The sequence below is a fragment of the Tachyglossus aculeatus genome, chromosome 21 (genome assembly GCF_015852505.1).
Source record: "Tachyglossus aculeatus isolate mTacAcu1 chromosome 21, mTacAcu1.pri, whole genome shotgun sequence".
NCBI classification, from domain to species: Eukaryota; Metazoa; Chordata; class Mammalia; order Monotremata; family Tachyglossidae; genus Tachyglossus; species Tachyglossus aculeatus.
Window position 1 is genome coordinate 50,701,528 of NC_052086.1, and position 24,644 is coordinate 50,726,171.

At 42.6% G+C, this 24,644-nt stretch overlaps 1 long non-coding RNA gene across 1 annotated transcript; it reads right to left on the reverse strand.

Moving 5' to 3' along the window:
• Positions 1-23: 23 nt before the first annotated feature.
• On the reverse strand, positions 24-21,243 carry LOC119942647. Its single transcript, XR_005455388.1, has 3 exons — positions 21,154-21,243; positions 17,439-17,486; positions 24-56 (listed from the first exon to the last, which is right to left on the reverse strand). It is a non-coding gene; the product is annotated as an uncharacterized LOC119942647 (long non-coding RNA).
• Positions 21,244-24,644: the final 3,401 nt, after the last annotated feature.

The following is a 24,644-nucleotide window of genomic DNA, read 5'->3' on the forward strand; positions in this document are numbered from 1 at the left end:
CTTTTCTCTTTTTCCTTTCTTCCATCAACTGTTCTTCCTCTTCTTGCACTAAATCCCTGAACAACACAGGTTGTAATTAACTTTCCCAAAGTGTGTCTCACATACATTAGAAACATATTCATTTAGACCCATTTTACGAGCAACAGCATGTCTAAAAAGGATAACCTCTCCCTTTGTTAACTGCAAACCAGGGACAATTGCATTCAACCTAAATTACCATGCACTTATTTCACTGTTCGCTAAACCATAAATGGACATGCTAATTTTTTAACGCAGTGCTGAACTGAACCATCAAAATTAATACATTCATCTTGAGAGAAGAGCTCCTCTCTTACAAGGTAAGCTCGTTGGGGGCAGAGAATGTGACTTGTATTGTAGTACAGTGTTCTGCACAAAGTAAGTGCTCAAATGACTGTCTACAAATGTAGACAGCTATCAGTGCACACATTATTTGCCATAATGCCAGATGACCACTCTTCATTTACAAGGCGATTAATTTTAATGAATGTGCATTTTAATTTTAAGCATGAAACAAAACAAGAATTCATGGAAGATAAATCGATCCTTTCCATTATATCTAAATATGACCCAAGTGACCCTTCTATAGTAAAGCCTCTTTACAAATAAGCCACCATTGATCAGTTTGGGGTTCCCACACAGGGTTTCCCCAATGCTTGCTCACATGTGTCATGGAGCTTTGGGCTACCTGTCTTTTTGGACTTGTTTTCCTTCCAAATTTCAGTTGTTTATTGCTGCCCACGGCCCCCAGCCCACCCTTTGTAAGGAGAATGGACTTGGATGCCCTGTTTACATACTTAAGGACCAATTCACTACCCTTCAAGGAAGCTTTCCCAACCTTGTGGATGACCTCAGTAACTCCACCACCTCTGGCTTACCCTCCCTCTTATTTTCTCTCAGTTTCCACCACCTGTTCCTCCACAAAGCCATCACCGGGAGCACGCCTTTGATCTTGATCACCCTGCAATCTCACTTCCACGATCTCTATCCTGCTCACACTTCAAACACTCTATAGTAAGCCCTTCTGGAAAATATTCCATTGATTCCTCAAGGTCTTTGCTTTTAAAAAAAGTTACTAAGTGCTTACTATATGGCAGGCACTGTACTAAGCACTGAGGTAGATACAAGCTATTCAGGTTGGATACAGCCCAGCTCCCACATGGGCCTCACAGTCTTAACCCTCATTTTACAGATGAGGGAACGGAGGCACTGTGAAATGACTTGACTGAGGTCATGCAGCAGACAAGTGGCAGATCTAGGACCAGAGAAAATGTGCAATGAGACATCCTAAGGGCCCAGTGACCTCAAAGGTCACCAGCTGGAAATGGAGGCGCCTGGAGCCATTAATGAGCACCAACACCACCAGTGCAGAGAGGAAACCCAGGAGATGTGAGAATGACCATAACCAACTCAAAGCAATTAAGCAGCACAAAGGAAGGAAGTAGGGATGATGGAGAAGAGAGACCAAATCCATGGGCATGGAGTGGGAGGGTGAGTTACTTCAGAGGAGAAAATGAAGAGGGTTGGTTATAGAAATGGGAGGGTAAAGAGGGCAAGAAATTAAGAGGTGTCACTGGGATTACGAGAAAAATGACAAGAAGGGATAAAATTGTATGGAAGAGACAAATTAAAAAATAAAAAACCCCAGAAATGTTAAAATACCACAAGTGTCACCTAGTCCTATACTCTAGTAGCTGTTCAGCTTTGTAGTAAGCAAATCTAGACAAGTGTTGTACTTGTCTAGATGTGCTTAGCATACACAAGATAAGTACTAAACAAATACCTTTGTGATGACTGTTGGGGGAGGGAGGAGGAAAAGCAAGCGAATGTACAGCTGTATGACTCCTGGACAAGCTTCGCTTGCCTCCTTGCCAGGTTCATGGCAAGCAGAAATCCCATTCCCAGCGGAGGGCAGGAGAAAAGACGCATGGGGCCTGAGCCCCTAGGAGGCTGGGAGCCCTGGGTCCCCTGGGTCTGTGCAGTCCAGCTGCCCAGCCTTGCTGACCCCGGCCAGACCAATCCGGGAGCCTGGGGGAGGTAAGAAAGCTGAGATCTAAAGGGGGAGGGGAGATGCAAAATTGGAAAACAGGGAGAGAGGAGTCCCATGAAAATTTTTTGCAGGCACCCACAAAGTATATATTCTATAAATATAAAAATATGAGGCTCATTTTATATTTAACTAGCAATGAGTGAGAAGGTTGAAAAAAGATAACAACGTGGAAAAAGGTTGTGGGGGGGGGGGGGGGAGAAAGAGCGTTTCTCCCAACTTCCATGGGTTTGCCCCAAGACCATCTCTGTACAGGAAAGAGAAAAAAAATCCACTTTAGAGCTAACTCTGCCTGGGACAAACACTGACTTAAACATGGGTAATGCCAGGCAATACAGAAGGAACAATTTTGGAGTCCTGGTTCCTGCTTCCATATCTAAGTGGATTTCAGGTTTTTCGACCACTCGGCTTCTGATCCTCTTGGACCCCAGTGCACAGAGGTATCCAAACCCCAGGCAACAGTGGACACAATCAGGTGTCCCATCCACCCAAATGCATGTACTCAGAACACAATCTAAGAAAAAAAAAATACCCCTTTAAACACAACCCCAACCAAATACTTTTCATCTCTACTCTTCTGAACCACAGCAAAAGGGGACTAGGAATAAATCCCACGAACAAAGTGAGAACCAACTAAGACAAATGAACGGCATTTCATATAAAATATTTTTAAATGTAACACATGCAGACAACTTATACCTACCTCCACTATGGAAAAAGATAAAATCGGTTGAAGAACAACATCAGGAGACAACATCAGTGGCAAGTATTAGAAGTTACAAATTAGAATCCCAAACAATCGCCTACAGAAAATATTGCATCTAACCTGACAGTGGTAGATTTCAAATTCACACGAGAGCTCACTTCACAAAACAATTACGGAAGCAGCATGGACCAGTAGAAATGGTACAGGCCTAGGGGTCAGAGGACCCGGGCTCTGATTCTGGCACTGCTATTTGTCTGCTGTGTGACCGTGGGCAAGTAGTAACTTCTCTGGGCCTCAGTCTCCTTATCAGCAAAATTGGGGTTCCATTCATTTTCCCCCTCCTACTTAAACTATGCACACCATATGCCCCCCCACCCCCTAGACTGTAAGCTCCCTGTGGTCAGGAAACATTCCTACCAACTCTGTTGTACTGTACTCTCCTAAGTGATAAGTACAGTTCTCTGCACACAGAAAGTGTTCAATAAATACCATTGATATTGATGATAGCAAAGATTGCCTTCTGACCTATGTTGCATTTCTCTCATCACTTACTACAGGGCTGGGTACATAGTGCTTAAATACCAAGTATGATTATCCATTTAAAATTTGGACAATCACGTATTTTTAAAATGAAAAGGAAGAAAATCCCCTCATATTGTTTTTTTTCTCAATCAATCACATTTACTGAGTCCTTACTGTGTGCAAAGCACTGCACTAAGCAGTTGGGAGAGAGGCAGCGTGGCTCAGTGGAAAGAGCCTGGGCTTTGGAGTTAGAGGTCATGGGTTCAAATCCCGCCTCTGCCAATTGTCAGCTGTGTGACTTTGGACAAGTCACTTCACTTTTCTGTGCCTCAGTTCCTTCATCTGCAAAATGGGGATTAAGACTGTAAGCCCCCGTGGGACAACCTGATCACCTTGTAACCTCCCCAGTACTTAGAACAGTGCACTGCACAGAGTAAGCGCTTAATAAATGCCATCATTATTCATCATCATCATCATCATCATCAATCGTATTTATTGAGCGCTTACTATGTGCAGAGCACTGTACTAAGCGCTTGGGAAGTACAAATTGGCAACATATAGAGACAGTCCCTACCCAACAGTGGGCTCACAGTCTAAAAGGGGGAGACAGAGAACAAAACCAAACATACTAACAGAATAAAATAAATAGAATAGATATGTACAAACAAACAAACAAAATAAATAGAGTAATAAATATGTACAAACATATATACATATATACAGGTGCTGTGGGGAAGGGAAGGAGGTAAGATGGGGGGGATGGAGAGGGGGACGAGGGGGACAGGAAGGAAGGGGCTCAGTCTGGGAAGGCCTCCTGGAGGAGGTGAGCTCTCAGCAGGGCCTCAATTACTATATAACAGAGTTTGCAGGCACATTCCCTGCCTATAAAGAGCTTATACTCTAGAGGCAGTTTAATGATTAAACAGTAGGTTTAATGATTAACTGATCTAACAGCACACCTGACTGATGTTTTCATTACTTAATATTAATTTCTGAAAATGTGGATAACTTTCCAAGACAAGTAAATGAATTATATCTTTCAGAAATAGCACGAAAAAAAGCTCAACCGGTATTTCCAAAAATCAAAATAAATTTAATTTCTTAGAAAAATATTTTTTAAATCACCCTTTTGTTATAAGGGTCAAATTCACTTGGAAATGAACTCAATTCTACTGAAATTTGTTTCTCTCCTTAGTGTCAATAAACTAGTCAAACTGAGCAGGAAGACAAATCTGTCTTCCTTGTACTGAAAACATTAGAGAAAATCAGCATCTGCACTTGGGGCCAAATGAAATATCTCAAGGGATGAAGAATGAATTTCAGTGAGAAATAATCTTAGAAAGCACACTACTCACTTTTCCCCAATCTGACTCAGTGTGATTCAACAAGATGAAAACACGAGTCTTTTAAACTCTAACACATCTCATGTAAAATGTCACCCAACCTGACCTCATTCGGGTCTCTCATCAACCTGCCTGTACTCTCCATAGTACCATGATCTTCCTATTTGGATCATAATTTGAGCAGCAGACTGGATATTATTGCTATGAGCCCAAGCACCTGATTCCTGATAGAGAAGCAGCGTGGCTCAGTGGAAAGAGCCGGCCTTGGGAGTCAGAGGTCATGGGTTCTAATCCCAGCACTGCCGTTTATTGGCTGTGTGACTTTGGGCAAGTTGCTTAACTTCTCTGTGCCTCAGTTACCTCATCCGTAAAATGGGGGATTAAGACTGTGAGCCCCACATGGGACAACCTGATCACTTTGTAGCCCCCCCCCCCCCAGCGCTTAGAACAGTGCTTTGCACATAGTAAGCGCTTAACAAATACCATCATTATTATTATTACTAGAAGCACACCCCAAATCACAGAAGAAAACCAACTTGAACATTCCACCTGACGATCCCATCACTTTTAATCTACAAACTCTACTCTGCACCCTTCTGTTAATAAGCTTTTAGGCATTTTGCTTCTCAAACGCTGCCGAAACAGATAAATCCATTTTCAAAAATGGATCGAAAAACAATTTGTGACCAAGTTTTCCTTTCAATTCACCTTCTTGTGATTAAATTAAGTCTTCATCCTTCGGAGAAACATGTTTATTTGAAAACTAAGTTGATATGCCACACAATCTGTTTATTTTGGGAGACTGAAGAAGTGTATGACAAGGCAAATTTGATATTGGGGCAGAGCTGGATTGAACATAACATTAACCCCCCCACCCCCCACAGACCATCTGGCACCCAGGGGAGCCCCAACTCCTGCCCACCCCAACCCCCAACCTCTGTCTAAGCTTGTTTTCTACATCTCTGCCTGCCCCCAACTCCATGCCCTTGAACCTGTCACTCCAAATGACCCTTCTCCTCCTCCACCATGCTGAGCCTAGGCCCATTAGCTGGACCCACAGGTCTTTATGTTGTTTCACTTCCATGACGATGGCCGTGGCCCAGGAGATGCAGGGCTGCGAACAAGGGATAGGACAGGCTGTAAAATAAGGTTTTCCTTTTATTTTTACGAATAACAGCCATGTCAGGCAAGTCCGGCTTGGGGAAATGGAAATTTCGAAGCGCCATGGGAAGGGCAGGGTTTAACCACTTGCCAACCAGAACACAGGGGTGAATACCAAGAGGGAAAGCTATTTCAACCTCACTTTTGTTACAAGTCTAATTTTACCACATCACGGTGAAATGAATCAAATGGGGTCTAAAATGTTGCTCGTAAAGCCGCTAAACAGGGCAAACATTTAGGGAAATGTTTCAGTGTCATATGGCAACCTTCCATTCCCAACACTTTCAAAACTAAAGTCTCATCCTACACAGAAGCTGAATTTCACCAAATGTGATGCATATTTCTGCATACTGAAGGGGGAGGGAGGGAGGTGGGGAGGGGATATGGAGAATGCCAACATGGTGGAGTCCTTCATGGGCCACTCAAAGCCCTGGTCCCTAGGGCCAGGTAAGCTAAAGCAGGACAGGCAGGTTGGGATCAAGTTCCCATGGTTCCCCGGTGGCCCTGCAGCCCTTCGTTTCAGATTGGGGTCCCGGTGCAGCCTGTGGAGAATCGCACCCGAAGAGACTGGGGTCCGCTGAACCGGGACACTCACTCCCATGCATCCAACACCTGTCCCAGAGGCGGAAGCCCAATATTCAACTGTGCCCCTTTTGCAACACCTCAGAAATGTACACAAGACATTTCTAGTTTGACCAGAGACCACTTCCAGTGCGTCTTAAACCTCTCTGCCAAGGCTACTCCCAGGTAAATCAGCCTGGGCAAGAGGCTGGGCAGGTAGGGAGGCCAGGGTCTGGATTTCCAGTTGGGGCTCTGGCCAAGGTCATGAAGAATAGTTTAGACGGAGTGCTGTTTGTTCTAAGCAGCAGCTTTTGCAGCCCAGGGAGACCTGCGGGGATACTGCATTTTACACCTGCTTCTGGCCAGCACCTTCAGACTCGGGAAGGTGGCCTGGTAGAAAGACCATGGGCCGCGAGGCCAGAGAACCTGGGTTTTAATCCCAGCTCTGCTACCAACCTGCTCTGTGACCTTGGGCAAGTCACTTAACTTCTCTAAGGCCGAGTTCCTTCATCTGTAAAATGGGGGTTCAGATAGTCTATTCCCCTTCCTACGTAAAGCGTGAACCCCAAATGGGACAGGGACTGGGTCCAACCTAATTAACCTGTGTCTCCCCCATCTTAGAACAGCACTTGACACAGAGTATGCCTTTTTCATGGTATTTGTTAAGTGCTTATTCCGAATCAGGCATTGTAGTAATCACGGCAGCACATACAAGCTAATCAGGATGGACACAGTCCCTGTCCCACATGAGGCTCATAGTCTTAATCCCCATTTTACAGATGAGATAACTGAAGCACAGAGAAGCGATCTGCAGACAAGTGGCAGAGCTGGGATTAGAACCCGGGTCCATCTGACTTCCAAGCCTGTGCTCTATCCACTAGGCCATGCTGCTTCTGTTTTACCACCAAAGGTCTTAATTAGGCTTCTTCTAAAATGCAACACTCGCTTTCAATAATTAAGCTTCTTTATTGTTATATCAAAAATGTGGGTATACAAAGAGGTGTGTAGAAGTTTCACATTTTCAATGTGTGTGCTATTTGTGGGGTACCTTTCATTAAGTCAGCTTTGATTTACAGTTTCATATGGGTTTCAATGGAAGTCTGGTAAAATTTGGTCTAACACAGTTCAATGAGACAACCTGGCATATAGTGCACACTGAACATAGGAAACTCTCCATATATTTGAGGTTATGAATACCAATGCATTATCACAAAACCCAAACATATCCAGACATATTTATAACTCTAAACAATAGAAAGGAAAAAGATAAAGTTCGAAAGTGGATTCAAAAGCAGGCCTGTAAATAACTGCAAAAGCTGAATATTTTTCACATCTCCAAGATAGGACTTATCGAGGTATGAAGTCATTTTAAATGACTTTTTTTAAATAATCAGGTGGAAAGTCACCTGACCCAAGGTCGTACAACTCCACAAGATGGCGCCAGTAGATTTTTCAAAACCTTCAGCAAGTCTCTCTAACCTTCTAACTACAAAGGAATTGTTACTAGAGCTTTAATATTAATTTTAAATACAAAGCTTAAGATTTAAGGGGAGTAACTAATTTTTAAAATGAGATGAAAAGGATATTTTTACTGGGTTAGGCTCTGTCTCCCCAGCCCAGAAGATCGAATGACTATCCAGTTGATTTGTTCTACATTGACAATCAAACTGATATTTTGGTTGAAAAAAAAATCCATTTTGAGTGTGAATTACCTGGTTGGTTGCCTTCATGATGCAAGATACATGAATAATTGCTCAACTGTCCACTTTATCTGGGTTTGTGTGGACCCACCCATTAAGATATATAAACCTATCCGCTGACCATAATGAACCTTACTGCAAAGAAATTAGAGGTGGCCAACCAATCCAAAAGACCAAACAAAACAGGAAGGTAAACACAAAAAGAATCATTAATACATATCAAATCAGCTTTTTTGGTATTTCCACAACATTAAAGATGCCATTCCATAATGTTGAACAATCTTGATCCAAAACAAACACTACAATGTTCACTGTATATGGAGCATCATTCTAGATTACTTGAGATTTAGAGAATATGCAAGCTACGCCTTCCGGTAGTCTACAGTCTATCACTAAAAACAGTGGATGAATTACATGTACATTGATACTCTGTTCAAAACTGTTTAGCAACCTACAATGCATTTGAAGTATCAACACAAAGTAGAACTTGAACACCACAAAAGACACAATTTTGAAGCATCCAAAATTCAGGGAATTTTCTAGTGTTCAAGATCCAGTTTGTTTTCAGGACTCAAATGTTTTAAGTATTCAACATTAAGACACGCGCCAAAAAAGCTGCCACAATTAATTGATTCTTTATAATTCATTTTTAGCTTCATTCAAGATGAAATATGCCCCTTGCTGACCAGGATACTGATACTAAAAATACATCAGAAAACGCAGGAAAATTATTCAGTCCTTAAAATGACTTGGCTAATGTGAGGGAGACAAGTTTAGGATCTAAAGCGTTGAGATTTTCAGCATTTTCACACACATATAGTAAGCCCGGGGTAAAAGAGATATTAATTTCCCAGTAAAGATACAGATCTCACTTTGCAACGATGCTTAAATTCTCTTCAAGTAGAAGCAGAGATGAGTTCACCTTTTACCCAACATTACTGTGGGCAGTGGGGCAAGTTAACTTCACAACATCCAATGGTCACGTAAATGGGCTACTTAGTGATAAAATTTCCCTTTCAACAATCCTGCCATACCTATTTCATAGATAGTGTAGGTATCGGGCTATTTGGCACTTATGTTCATATCTGTAATTTTATTTAACCCTTTGCTCTTCTCCCCCAGCCCCAAAGCACTTACGTACATATCTGTCATTTTATTTATTTTGTCTAACAGTTTGTCTTCCCCATTCTAGACTGTGAACTCGTTGCGGGCAGGGAATGTCACTGTTTATTGTTGCACTGCACTTTCCCAAGTACTTAGTACCGTGCTCTACACACAGCAAGTTCACAGTATGATAGAATGAAAGAATGTAAAAAAAAAAACCTAATGCAAAAATCAACCTTAACTTCAGGTATAGTTATAAACATAATGAATACAGCATTTTGGCACGTATCTGTGTTATGAAAAGCATCATTTTACATGTAACATGTACCTCTTCTTCCAAGCAAGAAACACTCACACCTTGTGAAAGGCTTTGGGTTTAAATCCAACCTTAAAAAAATCATCTGCAGAATGTGACCCTAAACCCAGACTACTTTATACTGAAAGTTTCCACAGTAACCCTGTCAAAACAGGATTCTGAAACCTAAACAGAAAAATGAGTTGGACTGATTCTTCATAAATATATGCATGTAAAACTGAATCAGTGAGAGCAACTTTACAAAAACCGTACTAATTATAACAGGAAATTGTAACATCAACATTTCAAAGCCCATGGGTTTAAGCGAATACACTAGCAAAAGTAACAGTGTCAAACTATTATGTACAGAGCCAGTCCTGCAAAATTTCAAAAATACACAAGAATTGCCAGAAGGCTGACAATCCCAAAGTACTCTTGGGCTGCCTCAATGCCAACTGACCTTTCTCCTTCCTCTGAGTTTTACTTTTTACCAGATGGATCTGGAAAACAACGGTTCAGAAATTCCAGTACCTAGATTCCCTAGCACACTAACATTAGCTCAAAGTGTCACTTTATGTAATTCCCTTTTAAGGGCACCTTTCAGTTAACATTAATCTTTCTTATCTGGTTGGCAGGAAAGCTAGAAGGCTGCTTGGGGTTCACTGACTGAGAAAAGCTTTTTCAGTACAGAAAAAAACAGACTTTGAAGTAAATATCCTGCAACATGACCTGAAGAGTCGAGGGGGGGAAAACTAACAACAAAACCCTAAAGGATTACACTAAAAATGACTAAATATTAACACAATGAAAATTCAGTCAAGATAGCATTCCTGAATTTAGCAGTGCTCTGCACACCATAAGTGCTCAATAAATACCACTGACTGGTTAAAAACTTAATACTTAGGTTGGAAGTTAAATTGTTAAGCGAAAAGTAGTTCAGCCAGAAAAAAAGGCAATAAAAATGCTTCCTCTGATTTCTGAAATGTTTCCGTGGCTTCACAATGTACTCCAATCACAAACAGAGTAGCAGCATAAATGGCAACACAAATAGAGAAGCAGCGTGGCTTAGTAAAAAGAGCACGGGCTTGGGAGTCAAAAGTTGTGGGTTCTAATCCCTGCTCTGCCACTTGTCTGCTGTGTGATTTTGGGAAAATTACTTAATTTCTCTGTGCCTCAATTACTTCATCTTTAAAATGGGGATTAAGACTGTGAGCCACGTGGGCGTGGGGCAACCTGATTACTTTGTATCTACCCCAGGGCTGAGAACAGTGCTTGGCACATAGTAAGTGCTTAACAAGTACCATCATTATTAATCAGATGATTTTGAGCAATCAGTAAAATCTCAGTAAAATCAGTGCAAGGCCTAGCTCTCAGAAGGCCTTCAATAAATACTATCGATGGATTGAAGAAAAAGTCAACAGCACGGCACTGACAGCCACAGGCAAATCTGGAGTGAGCCCATTGTTGTGTAGGGACCGTCTCTATAATATGTTGCCAACTTGTACTCCCTAAGCGCTTAGTACAGTGCTCTGCACACAGTAAGCGCTCAATAAATGTGATTGAATGAATGAATTAGTGACCAGCCACCACTGCCGCCACAAATTAAACCCAGTTATAGGAAATTTAGTTAAAACATTAACTACGTCTTTCTTCTAAAACATTAAGGTGGAGTACTGGGTCTTTCAATCCGGAACACTTGGGGAAGGACAGAGACAATAAACTGAAATTCTCATCAGTTCTGTATCAAGATCCACTGGGGTTTATATCCACTAAGTACAGTGTCAACAAGTAGAGCCACATTTCTAAAAAGGAGAAAGTCCTCTTAGCTATCGCTTTCAAAGAGAAAAACTGAGTTCAAATGTTTCACCCACCTTGCAACGAAGAAGTGAAATTTCAACTTCAACTTATGCTCTCCTTTTTATTCCTTCCTAACCTTAAATCTCTGCTGTCTTACTTCCTCTTCTTTGAGCTAATGCCCTAGCAGAGGTCAAAAGGGCTGATAAGCAATGTCACTGCTGCTTGTCTTCTCAGGCTCAATGAGGGGATTTAAAGAAAACCCATTTCTTGTTTTATTGTGGTGCGGCTGTTAACATTTCCTGTGGCAGTCATAAACTCGGATTTCCGAGGGGCAGAACGTTACCCAGGGCACCCTCAGAGAAAGACACACTTCATTTCAAACACCAGAACCCTCAAAAGGAAGCTCCTTGAATGGTTCTCAGATACCTGATGGTGTTCATACTAATAAAAGCTTCAAAGATGGGCTAAATTATATGTCCTTAAACGAATCTCACTGTGATTCATTTGCCCTCATCAACTCATTTACCATGGCCTGACAAGTTGAGCTAGCAACCTAGCAAGTCTATGAATTCAACGGCATGTAAACATCATAAAACAGGAATAGAAAGCCTGAGAAAACTCAATCGCTAAATTTTAAGGATCACACTGATCGATTTTATGATTAGGCTAAATCGAATAGTACTTTTCACAAATACTTAATTTTATTTTTTTTAACAAAGGACTAAAATAACATGGTGAACATTGAACAAGCACCCTAGACGAACACAATCAGCCTAACCTAATTCCGTATAATACAACTTTGATTCTTTTGATAGGTACAGGATACCAATTTGTTTAGATAATTGTCTTTTTGTTTTCATTTATTAAGTGAAAAACCTACTTGTCAGGAACAATGCATCAGTTTAAATAATCTATGCTTGACTGCATTCATAAAAGGGGTCACCGTTTACACACCGCACAGAATACTTCTCAAAAATGCTAATTTTTAAAATGAAATTAATTTATTTTAAATACAGGATGCTCAAAAATTGCCTTAATAGACTGTAAGCTCCTTTTGGGCAGAGACTAATAACGATGATAATAATGATAGTGATAATAACGGTATTTGTTAATTGTTTACTATGTGCCAAGCACTGTTCTAAGCGCTAGGGTTATCAGGTTGTCCTAGGTGGGACTCACAGTCTTAATATCCATTTTACAGATGAGGTAACTGAGGCATAGTTAAGTGACTTGCCCAAAGTCACACTGCTGACAAGCAGCGGAGCCGCCAGGATTAGAACCCACGACCTCTGACTTCCGAGTCCGGGCTCTTTCCATTAAGTTACGTTGCTTCTCTACCAACTCTGTTAATAATAATAATAATAATACCAATAATAATAATGACAGTATTTGTGAAGCGCTTACTATGTGCTAGGGACTGTACTAAGCAGTGGGGTGGATACGAGCAAATCGAGTTGGACAGAGTCCCTGCCCCACGTGGGGCTCACAGTCTCAATTCCCATTTTACAGGTGAGGGACTGAGACACAGAAGCAAAGTGACCTGCCCAAAATCACACAGCAGACAAGTGGCAGAGCCAGAATTAGAACCCACGACCTTCTGAATCCTAGGCTCGTGCTCTATATACTACACCATGCTGCTTCTGCTTCTGTTGGACTGTATACAGTCCTAGTACACTGTACACCGTCCACTCTCCATAAATACGTGACAACTGTTTTTACAGATATCCTTCTTCGGAATCCCACATGCTGGGGAATATACTCATGAATATACTGACAGGAATATACTGTCAAGATTCATTATTTAGACAACAGCCCTGCAAAGGATGAAATGACTGTCTGACATGGAAAATGTTCCAGGCATGTATTTGTGAGAAGGGTACTTAAGAATATGTGATGAGATGGGCTCAACCAATGTTGTTCAACTGTTAAAATTACCACTGGCCAAATGGCACTCCGGGGCACGTGCTTATCCATTTCACATTTCTCAATACAGAGCTAGCTCATTACTATTTTTGCTCATTTGCACACAGGATGAGGAGGGGTTTTTTTTCCCCCCAACTCCCAACTGTCAATTAGGTGAGTATTGATGAGCACTGTTAGTAATACTAACTGTGGTACTGGTTATGTGCTTATAAGGGGCCAGCGCTGTGCTAAATGTAATGTAGATACCAGATAATCATTAAAACCCAGATGTAATTTTCAAAAAAGACAAATTTAACATGCTACTGAAATGCATAGGTAGCAAAAGAGCAATGCTTGCAGATTTCTGCACTGAAATTTAAGTTTACCTATAAATCTCATTTTTCCAAACGGCATTCAAAGCAAACCTTTCCAATAGTAATATGCATACTGTCTCATTTTAAAAAATGAAACCTACGTCCTTCCTAATTCTATTCCATTTCTTTAGCAACTTTTCTCTAAAGAGAATCAATCACTCAAGCTGGAGAGAAGACAAAACAGCGAAAGAGCATCATTTTTCCCCGGTAAACTAGATCATGATTACCCTCCATTGCTTTTATTCTGGTGATTCTGCATTTTGAATTTTTTTGTAGTTATCTGTTAAACGCTTGCTATGTGCTAGCCACCGTACTAAGCGAGGGATAGATACAAGCTAAACAGGTTGGACCTACTCCATATCCAACAAGAGGGGGAGGAGCGTGGGATCACAGCTTTAATTCCCATTTTACAGATGAGGTAAATAAGGTTTAGAGGAGCTATGTGACTTGCCAGAGGTCACATTCCAAAAAAGTGGCAAAGCCGGGGTTAGAACCTAGGTCCTCCGACCCCCAGACCATGCTGCTTCTCAACAGCATCCCTCAATAATGTTGAGGAATGTTATTTTGTCTTGTATTATATCGTCGAGTTATCTCTGTACCATAGCAACGCCATGGTCGTATTTCTCCAAGAACCCCCCACCTCCACCTGCAATCATTCTGGTAGTGGATCCACGGAGTTTTAAAAGGGCATTTATTTCGCAACAAAAAGTTCAATACAATTCTAGTTATTGACTTACTGAAGTGAAATGGACTCTACAATGACTAGGCAATAATCAGCTTTTATAGGACAAAAAGGTTAATTAGCTCTTAATCAATCAATCGTATTTATTGAGCGCTTACTGTGTGCAGAGCACTGTACTAAGCGCTTGGGAAATACAAGTTGGCAACATATAGAGACAGTCCCTACCCAACAGTGGGTTCACAGTCTAGAAGGGGGAGACAGAGAACAAAACAAAACATATTAACAAAGTAAAATAAATAGAATAGATATGTACAAGTAAAATAGAGTAATAAATACGGACAAACATATATACATATATACAGGTGCTGTGGGGAAGGGAAGGAGGTAAGGCGGGGGTGATGGAGGGGGGGAGGAGGGGGAGAGGAAGGAGGGAGCTCAGTCTGGGAAGGCCTTACCTGCATTAAATGTCATAACAATTACAATGGTAATAATAATAAATAATTCCTCTAGAATGTAAGCTTCTGGAGGGCAGGGAACATGTCTACCAACTCTGTTATACTGTCCTCTCCCAAGCTCTTAGTACAGTGTTCTGCACAAAGTAAGCCCTTCAATACGATTGATTCATCATCACCCTAACAACATGGTATATCTCAAATTCAAAATGCCAGGACTCAGAAATAGTAGTGAATCTGAGCATCTCATTTGGAGACCTGAAATCACCTAAGTTTTAAAAACAGTTAAGAAAAGAAGTTCTATACAGACTACATAAAAGTCAAAGCCAAAAACCCGAAATCAACTTTTCCTTCCACTGTAACTACACTCTAACTAGTCAAGGGCAGGAAACCAGCTTCATTGCTTTTGCTAGCTAGAAACTCTCACTGGGATCCAAATATAACATAAAAGAGGGAAGAAGTAAAACTACAGTAAAATGAATAGAAAGTGAAAAGCCAACAACGTTAAGAAGATTAAGATGCAAAAGGCGCTACATTCAGAACTGTGCCCAAGTGAATCAGTAAAAACACAGTATAAGTATGGCTGTCTATTATGAGAAGGATCCTGCTCTGCCCAACTAATGACTGTTATTCTTTTAGGAGGTTTTTCTTTTATAATGATTGTTCCGGTTCCCAGTACCAAAACAGTGACACTTGATACAATAACCACTCAACTGAATACACTTTTACCGCTCTCAGGCACCAGTACACGGAATATTCTGTGGGGAAACAACAGTAGCTTCCACAAACTGTAGCTTGCGTGGTGAAGTTCAAGGGCAAGACCTAGTTGATGCAACCCAACCCACCTGACTTCGGGTGAACATTCCTAAATCGATCAGTAATCACTTGCGCAGCGAAGTATGTGGGAGCCAAAACATTAAACAGACCCACAGGGCTGTTTCCCCTAGTATGGCTAGCCCAACCATTTTACCACAATATTCATCAACAACTTCCATAATCACACTCTTAAACAGTCCCTCTCGACTTAAACCTGCCTGTATCAGATCCAAGCATCATCTTCTAGACTGTGAGTCTGTTTTGGGGTAGGAATTGACTCTGCTGCCGAAATGTACTTTCCAAGTGCTTAGTCCAGTGCTCTGCACACAGTAAGGGCTCAATAAATGCGACTGAATTAATTTATTAAAGCGATAAAAACCCCACAAACTGCCAACTATAAGCATCTTTATTACCTGCCTGTATCAGATCCAAACATCATCTTCTAGACTGTGAGCCTGTTGTTGGGTAGGGATTGACTATGTTGCCGAATTATACTTTCCAAGAGCTTAGTCCAGTGCTCTACACACAGTAAGTGCTCAAACACGATTGATTGAATGAATTTATTAAAGGGAAAAAAACCCACAAACCGCCAACTATAAGCACCTTTATTACCTGCCTGTATAAGATCAAAACATCACCTTCTAGACTGTGAGCCTGTTGTTGGGTAGGGATTGACTCTGTTGCTGAATTGTAATAATAATAATAATAACGGTGGTATTTGTTAAGCGCTTACTATATGCAAAGCACTGTTCTAAGCACTGGGGGGGGGGCTACATGGTGATCAGGTTTTTCCACTTGGGGCTCACAGTCTTAATCCCCATTTTACAGATGAGGTAACTGAGGCACAGAGAAGTTAAGTGACTTGCCCAAGGTCACACAGCTTGTGACCTTGTACTTTCCTTGTACTTTCCAAGTGCTTAGTCCAGTGCTCTACACACAGTAAGCACTCAATACAATTGAATGAATTTATTAAAGGGGAAAAAAGCACAAACCGCCAACCATGAGCATCTTTATGACCAGCCTTTATCAGATCCAAACATCATCTTCTAGACTGTGAGCCCGCTGCTGGGTAGGACTGTTTCTCTCTGTTGCCGAACTGTACGTTCCAAGCGCCTAGTCCAGTGCTATGCACACAATAAGCGCTCAATAAATACAACTGAATGAATTTATTAAAGGGGGAAAAAACCCACAAACCACCAACTACAAGCATTTTTATTACCTGCCTGCATTAGATCTAAACATCATCTTCTAGACTGTGAGCCCATTCCTGGGTAGGGACTGTCTCTCTTGCCGAATTATACTTTCCAAGTGCTTAGTCCAGTGCTCTGCACACAGTAAGCGCTCAATAAATACGATTGAATGAATTTATTAAAGGGAAAAAAACCCCGTTAACTATAGGCATCTTTATTACCTGCCTGCATCAGATCCAAACATCACCTTCTAGACCATGAGCCCGTTCCTGGGTAGGGACTGTCTCTCTCTGTTGCCAAATTATACTTTTCAAGTGCTTAGTCCAGTGCTCCGCACACAGTAGAAGCTCAATACGATTGAATGAATTTATTAAAGGGGGGAAAATCCCACAAAGTGCCATCTATAAGCTTATCTTTATTACCTGCCTGCATCAGATCCAAACATCACCTTCTAGACTGTGAGCCCGTTCCTGGGTAGGGACTGTCTCTCTCTGTTGCCGAATTATACTTTCCAAGCGCTTAGTCCAGTGCTCTGCACACAGTAGGTGCTCAATAAATACGATTGAATGAATTTATTAAAGGGGGGGAAAAGCCCACAAACCGCCAACTATAAGCATCTTTATTCCCTTGTCACTTTTTTTTTTCTAGCCTGGCACCATTTCTGCTCCGACCTGCCAGAGGAGACGCCTCCACCCGAGGTGCCCAAGTACCTGGCACCCAGATGCCAAAAGAAGATGCGAGGGTATTTCCCCAAGTAAACCGTTTTACCTGCTTAGTTTCCTTTCAACTTCTTTGGTAGCTTTAGCTTCCAATTCTCTGCAAAAAAAAAAAGGGAGGGAGGGGGGAAGAAAAAAGAAAGGCAGGCTCAACGGAAGGGCGGCAAATAATGAAATGGAGGGAGAGGAGGACTGCATTCATTCGGTCGGACTTATCGAGCGCTTGCTGTGTACAGAGCACTGGACTAAGCGAAGCAGCGTGGCTCAGTGGAAAGAGCACGGGCTCCGGAGTCGGAGGGCATGGGTTCAAATCCCGGCTCCGCCAATTGTCAGCTGTGTGACTTTGGGCAAGTCATTTCACTGGGCCTCAGTCTCCCCATCTGTAAAATGGGGACTAAGATTGTGAGCCCCCCGTGTGACAGCCTGATCACCTTGTTACCGCCGTGGCGCTTAGGACAGTGCTTTGCACATGGTAAGCGCTTAATAAATGCCATCATTATGTTGCATAAAGCGGGGGAGGGTCCCTCCGCACCCACCCGGGGGGTCATTCATTCAGTAGTATTTATTGACCAATTACTGTGGGCAGAGCACTGTACCAAGCGCTTGGGAAGTACAAGCTGGCAACGTCCTGGGGTTTGGCACGTAGTAAGCGCTTAATAAATGCCATCATTATGTTGCATAAAGGGGGAGAGGGTCCCTCCGCACCCACCCTGGGGGTCATTCACTCATTCACTGAATCGTATTGAGTGCTTACTGTGTGCACAGCACTGTACTAGGCGCTTGGGAAGTACAAGTTGGCAAGGTCGCGGGGTTTGGCACATAGTAAGCGCTTAATCAACCAATCAATTGTATTTACTGAGCGCTTACTGTGTGCAGAGCACTGTACTAAGCGCTTAGGAAGTACAAGTTAGCAACATATAGAGACAGTCCCTACCCAAATACCATCATTATGTTGCATAAAGGGCGGGGGGGGGGGTCCCTCCGCACCCACCCTGGGGGTCATTCACTCATTCATTCAATCGTATTTATTGAGCGCTTACTGTGTGCACAGCGCTGTACTAAGCGCTTGGGAATGACAAGTTGGCAAGGTCCCGGGGTTTGGCACATAGCAAGCGCTTAATAAATACCATCATTATGTTGCATAAAGTGGGGGGGAGGGTCCCCCTGCACCCACCCAGGGGGTCATTCATTCATCAATCAATCAATCGTATTTAATGAGCGCTTCCTGTGTGCACAGCACTGTACTAAGCGCTTGGGCAGTACAAGTTGGCAACATCTAGAGACGGTCCCTACCCAACAGTGGGCTCACAGTCTAGAAGGGGGAGACAAGGAACAAAACCAAACACACTAACAAAATAAAATAAACAGAATAGATACGTACAGGTAAAATAAATAAATAAATAAATAAATAGAGTAATAAATATGTACAAACAAATCTACATATATACCGGTGATGGAGAGGGGGATGAGGGGGAGAGGAAGGAAGGGGCTCAGTCTGGGAAGGCCTCATCAATCAATCAATCAATCGTATTTATTGAGCACTTCCTGTGTGCAGAGCACTGTACTAAGCGCTTGGGAAGTACAAGTCGGCAACATCTAGAGACGGTCCCTACCCAACAGCGGGCTCACAGTCTAGAAGGGGGAGACAGCCAACAAAACCAAACATACCGACAAAATAAAATAAATAAAATAAATTCATCCATCCAGTCGTATTTACTGAGCGCTTGCTGGGTGCACAGCACCGTACTAAGCGCTTGAGAAGTACAAGTTGGCAGGGTCGCGGGGTTTGGCACATAGTAAGCGCTTAATAAATCAATCAATCGTATTTATTGAGCGCTTACTGTGTGCAGAGCACCGGACTAAGCGCTTGGGCAGTACAAATTGGCAACATCTAGAGACAGTCCCTACCCAACAGTGGGCTCACGGTCTAAAAGGGGGAGACAGAGAACAAAACCAAACATACTAACAAAATGAAATAAATAAAATAAACTCATCCCTTCAGTCGTATTTATTGAGCGCTTACTGCGTGCACAGCACTGTACTAAGCGCTTGGGAGGTACAAGTTGGCAAGGTCGCGGGGTTTGGCACATAGTAAGCGCTTAATAAATGCCATCATCATGTTGCATAAAGGGGGGGGAGGGTCCCTGCACACCCACCCTGGGGGTCATTCACTCATTCATCAATCAATCAATCGTATTTGAGTGCTTACTGTGTGCAGAGCACTGTGCTGAGCGCTTGGGGAGTACAAGTCGGCAACATCTAGAGATGGTCCCTACCCAACAGCGGGCTCACAGTCTAGAAGGGGGAGACAGACAACAAAACCAAATATACTAACAAAATAAAATAAATGAAATAAATTCATCCATTCAGTCGTATTTACTGAGCGCTTACTGTGTGCACAGCACTGTACTAAGCGCTTGGGAGGTACAAGTTGGCAAGGTCGCGGGGTTTGGCACATAGTAAGCGCTTAATAAATGCCATCATCATGTTGCATAAAGGGGGGGGGAGGGTCCCTCCACACCCACCCTGGGGGTCATTCACTCATTCATCAATCAATCAATCGTATTTGAGCGCTTACTGTGTGCAGAGCACTGTGCTGAGCGCTTGGGAAGTACAAGTTGGCAAGGTCGCGGGGCCTGGCACATAGTAAGCGCTTAATAAATGCCATCATTATGTTGCATAAAGGGGGGGGGTCACTCATTCATCAATCAATCAATCAATCGTATTTGAGGGTTACTGTGTGCAGAGCACTGTACTAAGCGCTTGGGCAGTACAAGTCGGCAACATCTAGAGACGGTCCCTACCCAACAGCGGGCTCACAGTCTAGAGGGGGGAGACAGCCAACAAAACCAAACATACTGACAAAATAAAATAAATAAAATAAATTCATCCATCCAGTCGTATTTACTGAGCGCTTGCTGGGTGCACAGCACCGTACTAAGCGCTTGGGAAGTACAAGTTGGCAGGGTCGCGGGGTTTGGCACATAGTAAGCGCTTAATAAATCAATCAATCGTATTTATTGAGCGCTTACTGTGTGCAGAGCACTGCAGTAAGCGCTTGGGAAGTCCAAGTGGGCAACATCTAGAGCCGGTCCTTCCCAACAGCGGGCTCACAGTCTAGAAGGGGGAGACAGACAACAAAACCAAACATACTAACAAAATGAAATAAATGAAATAAATTCATCCATTCAGTCGTATTTACTGAGCGCTTACTGTGTCCACAGCACTGTACTAAGCGCTTGGGAGGTACAAGTTGGCAAGGTCGCGGGGTTTGGCACATAGTAAGCGCTTAATAAATGCCATCATTATGTTGCATAAAGGGGGGGTTCACTCATTCATCAATCAATCAATCGTATTTGAGCGCTTACTGTGTGCAGAGCACTGTAGTAAGCGCTTGGGAAGTCCAAATGGGCAACATATAGAGCCGGTCCTTCCCAACAGCGGGCTCACAGTCTAGAAGGGGGAGACAGACAACAAAACCAAACACACTGACAAAATGAAATAAATGAAACAAATTCATCCATTCAGTCGTATTCACTGAGCCTTTGCTGGGTGAACAGCACTTGGGAAGTGCAAGTTGGCAAGGTCGCGGGAACAAAGGTCACCATTATTATTATTATAATGGAATGGACGGCTCCCCCGCCCGCCCGCCCGCCCCGGCCTGAGGGACGGGACCGGTCCCGCCATCCCCTCAGCGATGGCCCCTGCAGCCCCGAAGGACCGTCCATCGTCCTCCTCCTCCTCCTCCTCCTCCTCCGTCCGCTCACCTCATGTGTGTAAAGTGCACGGGGGAGCCGGCGGGGGGACGAGCGGGAGGGCGACAGGTGCGAGGCTTCACTGGGCCCGCAGCGCTGAGGCGACAGGCCCAGCCCGCTGCGCCGCCGCCGCCGCCATTTTCTACACCCACCCACCCCGCCGCCGCCGCCACAGCCGCCACAGCCGCCGCCGCCGAGACCGGAAGAGACCCGGCGCGCGCTCTCATCCACTTCCGGGGCCGCCCGCTCCAAAATGGAGGCCCTAGCAACCGCCCTAGCAACGCCCCCGTCCCGGCGCCTGCCCGCCCGTCGACGCCTCAGCGAGGGAAGGCCCTCCCCTCGTCAGTCAATCCATCGTGTTGATTGAGCGCTGACTGGGTGCGGAGCACTGGACTAAGCGCTTGGGAAGTCCAAGTTGGCAACATCTAGAGCCGGTCCCTACCCGTCTAGAGGGGGGAGACAGACAACAAAACAAAACATATAAACCAAATAAAATAAATTGAATAAATATTTACAAGCGAAATGACTAAATAGAGTAATGAATATGTACCAACATATATACAGGTGCTGTGGGGAGGGGAAGGAGGTACCCAACGGCGGGCTCACAGTCTAGAAGGGGTAGACAGACAACAAAACCAAACATATTAACAAAATAAAATAGAATAGAGTAATAAATATGTGCAAACATGTATACAACAAAACAAAACATATAAACCAAATAAAATAAATAGAATAAATATCTACAAGTGAAATGACTAAATAGAGTAATGAATATGTACAAACATATATACAGGTGCTGTGGGGAGGGGAAGGAGGTACCCAACAGCGGGCTCACAGTCTAGAAGGGGGAGAAGGACAACAAAACCAAACATATTAACAAAATCAATCAATCAATCGTATTTATTGAGCGCTGACTGGGTGCAGAGCACTGGACTAAGCGCTTGGGAAGTCCAAGTTGGCAACATCTAGAGACGGTCCCTACCCGTCTAGAGGGGGGAGACAGACAACAAAACAAAACATATAAACCAAATAAAATAAATTGAATAAATATTTACAAGCGAAATGACTAAATAGAGTAATGAATATGTACCAACATATATACAGGTGCTGTGGGGAGGGGAAGGAGGTACCCAACGGCGGGCTCACAGTCTAGAAGGGGTAGACAGACAACAAAACCAAACATATTAACAAAATAAAATAAATAGAGTAATAAATATGTGCAAACATATATACAACAAAACAAAACATATAAACCAAATAAAATAAATAGAATAAATATCTACAAGTGAAATGACTAAATAGAGTAATGAATATGTACAAACATACATACAGGTGCTGTGGGGAGGGGAAGGAGGTACCCAACAGCGGGCTCACAGTCTAGAAGGGGGAGACAGACAACAAAACCAAACATATTAACAAAATCAATCAATCAATCGTATTTATTGAGCGCTGATTGGGTGCAGAGCACTGGACTAAGCGCTTGGGAAGTCCAAGTTGGCAACATCTAGAGACGGTCCCTACCCGTCTAGAAGGGGGAGACAGACAACAAAACAAAACATATAAACCAAATAAAATAAATTGAATAAATATTTACAAGCGAAATGACTAAATAGAGTAATGAATATGTACCAACATACATACGGGTGCTGTGGGGAGGGGAAGGAGGTACCCAACAGCGGGCTCACAGTCTAGAAGGGGGAGACAGACAACAAAACCAAACATATTAACAAAATAAAATAAATAGAGTAATAAATATGTGCAAACATATATACAACAAAACAAAACATATAAACCAAATAAAATAAATAGAATAAATATCTACAAGTGAAATGACTAAATAGAGTAATGAATATGTACAAACATCCATACAGGTGCTGTGGGGAGGGGAAGGAGGTACCCAACAGCGGGCTCACAGTCTAGAAGGGGGAGACAGACAACAAAACCAAACATATTAACAAAATCAATCAATCAATCGTATTTATTGAGCGCTGACTGGGTGCAGAGCACTGGACTAAGCGCTTGGGAAGTCCAAGTTGGCAACATCTAGAGACGGTCCCTACCCGTCTAGAAGGGGGAGACAGACAACAAAACAAAACATATAAACCAAATAAAATAAATTGAATAAATATTTACAAGTGAAATGACTAAATAGAGTAATGAATATGTACAAACATATATACGGGTGCTGTGGGGAGGGGAAGGAGGTACCCAACAGCGGGCTCACAGTCTAGAAGGGGGAGACAGACAACAAAACCAAACTTATTAACAAAATAAAATAAATAGAGTAATAAATATGTGCAAACATATATACAACAAAACAAAACATATAAACCAAATAAAATGAATAGAATAAATATTTACAAGTGAAATGACTAAATAGAGTAATGAATATGTACAAACATCCATACAGGTGCTGTGGGGAGGGGAAGGAGGTACCCAACAGCGGGCTCACAGTCTAGAAGGGGGAGACAGACAACAAAACCAAACATATTAACAAAATCAATCAATCAATCGTATTTATTGAGCGCTGACTGGGTGCAGAGCACTGGACTAAGCGCTTGGGAAGTCCAAGTTGGCAACATCTAGAGACGGTCCCTACCCGTCTAGAAGGGGGAGACAGACAACAAAACAAAACATATAAACCAAATAAAATAAATTGAATAAATATTTACAAGTGAAATGACTAAATAGAGTAATGAATATGTACAAACATATATACGGGTGCTGTGGGGAGGGGAAGGAGGTACCCAACAGCGGGCTCACAGTCTAGAAGGGGGAGACAGACAACAAAACCAAACTTATTAACAAAATAAAATAAATAGAGTAATAAATATGTGCAAACATATATACAACAAAACAAAACATATAAACCAAATAAAATGAATAGAATAAATATTTACAAGTGAAATGACTAAATAGAGTAATGAATATGTACAAACATACATACAGGTGCTGTGGGGAGGGGAAGGAGGTACCCAACAGCGGGCTCACAGTCTAGAAGGGGGAGACGGACAACAAAACCAAACATATTAACAAAATCAATCAATCAATCGTATTTATTGAGCGCTGACTGTGTGCAGAGCACTGGACTAAGCGCTTGGGAAGTCCAAGTTGGCAACATCTAGAGACGGTCCCTACCCGTCTAGAAGGGGGAGACAGACAACAAAACATATAAACCAAATAAAATAAATAGAATAAATATTTACAAGTGAAATGAAAAAATAGAGTAATGAATATGTACAAACATATATACAGGTGCTGTGGGGAGGAGAAGGAGGTACCCAACGGCGGGCTCACAGTCTAGAAGGGGGAGACAGACAACAAAACCAAACATATTAACAAAATCAATCAATCAATCAATCGTATTTATCATCATCATCAATCGTATTTATTGAGCGCTTACTATGTGCAGAGCACCGTACTAAGCGCTTGGGAAGTACAAATTGGCAACGTATAGAGACAGTCCCTACCCAACAGTGGGCTCACAGTCTAAAAGGGGGAGA